General features: G+C 41.7%; 1 pseudogene; it reads right to left on the bottom strand.

Annotated features, from left to right (window-relative positions):
- Window positions 1-297: 297 nt before the first annotated feature.
- LOC137764615 (CCR4-NOT transcription complex subunit 2 pseudogene) lies at window positions 298-1,266 on the bottom strand (annotated as a pseudogene).
- Between the last annotated feature and the right edge of the window lie 406 nt (window positions 1,267-1,672).

The raw sequence follows: 1,672 nt of genomic DNA, 5'->3' as shown, positions 1-1,672 counted from the left end.
TTTTTTTTCGGGATTGCAAGAGGGTATCTTTATTTTACAACTGAGTAGACACAAAAATATTTCAAATGTTACCAAGGCTTGTGAAAAATTACAAAATTTCTTACCAAATTCAATCATTTTCCTAAACTACAGGTAAAATGAACAGTTTCCAGATACTCTCCTAGAGTTTAAATCAAGCCAAGGAGGTGGAGACCTTTTAAAAGACTCAGCAAATATCTGGCACATTATTGGAATGGGTGTACTGGTACATATAAACAGATAAAAGAGGACACTTCTTTTTAAAATCTAGATTTATAGTTACACATTTGCACATGGAAAAAAATATACCTTAGCTACTTTCCTCCAGTTAAGACAGTCAAAGAAGTAATATGTTCCCCTCTCATATGTATTGGTTTTCATTGTTGGCTCCATGCCTGGTGCCCTGGTAATCCATACTCGTTCTTCTTTGTGGTATCTCCAATCACGGTTAAAAAGCTCTACTGCAGCTAAAAGTTGAAATACGTCTCCTCCATTCATGTAATAGAGATAGAAGAGAAGGTCTTCTCCGTATCGACCAAGTTTTATTGCAGCCAGCTTATCCCTAATGTGAATGTTCGTTAAGTACTCAGATGGAACATGGAAGTCTATGTCTTGAGGTCGACAAGGTGAAGATGCCCAGGGTGATGCAAATTTGGGGTAGAGATTTTCAGGAGAGTTCAGATTGAGGCCTAATGTTGTTAAGTCGCTTCCTAATGCAAGATGTACCATTCCTGGGTCTGTCTCTGCTGCCCTGATAAATGTTAACAGGCCAATCATTCCAAACTGGTCTGTCACCATCCCTTGGAGAATGTTAGTAACCCGACCATCAGGTAACACCCGGATCCCTTTTTTCTGCTGGTTATTATTTTGTGTTGTTGAACTTTTATCTCCAGGGAATTTGGGTCCATCTGTACTTGAAGTTGTCTTGCCAGATGTATTCAAATTAGATTTACTGTCATCATTACTTGATGTTGGATCTTTATAACTGGAACCAGGTAACGCCGGAAAATCTTCGTTGTGTATTGAGAAGTCCTGGGATTGCTCATTTGCTGGTTTTGTTACCATTCCAACATAAGGAGCTCTTCCAGCCAAGTGGTTTGTTAATGGAGTTGGGTTACCACTTCCTTCCCTTCTATTTCAGTCTGCTAATTCTGGAAAATCTGAAAGGTCCAATCCTGTCACATTTTCACTTCCATCTGTTCCATTAAAAATGTTACTTGATAAGGAGTTATTCATTCCAAATGCCTGATTCCTATGTCCGATTTTTTTGAAGAAGCCCCAAGCTGTTTCCCACAACAACTAAACATTTTATATTTCCAACAGCAATGTATGAAGGATCCATTCTCTCCACTTCATCTCTAACACTTGGTATTATCTATCTTTTTTTTTTTTTTTTTTTGGCTGTGTTGGGTCTTCGTTTCTGTGCAAGAGCCCTCTCTAGTTGCGGCAAGCGGGGGCCACTCCTCATTGCGGTGCGTGGGCCTCTCACCATCGTGGCCTCTCGCTGTGGAGCACAAACTCCAGACACGCAGGCTCAGCAGTTGTGGCTCACGGGCCCAGTCGCTCTGCGGCATGTGGGATCTTCCCAGACCAGGGCTCGAACCCGTGTCCTCTGCATTGGCAGGCAGATTCTCAACCACTGCGCCACCAGGGA

This window comes from Eschrichtius robustus, chromosome 5, assembly GCF_028021215.1.
Source record: "Eschrichtius robustus isolate mEscRob2 chromosome 5, mEscRob2.pri, whole genome shotgun sequence".
NCBI lineage: Eukaryota > Metazoa > Chordata > Mammalia > Artiodactyla > Eschrichtiidae > Eschrichtius > Eschrichtius robustus.
This window is presented reverse-complemented; position numbering and strand designations above follow the sequence as displayed.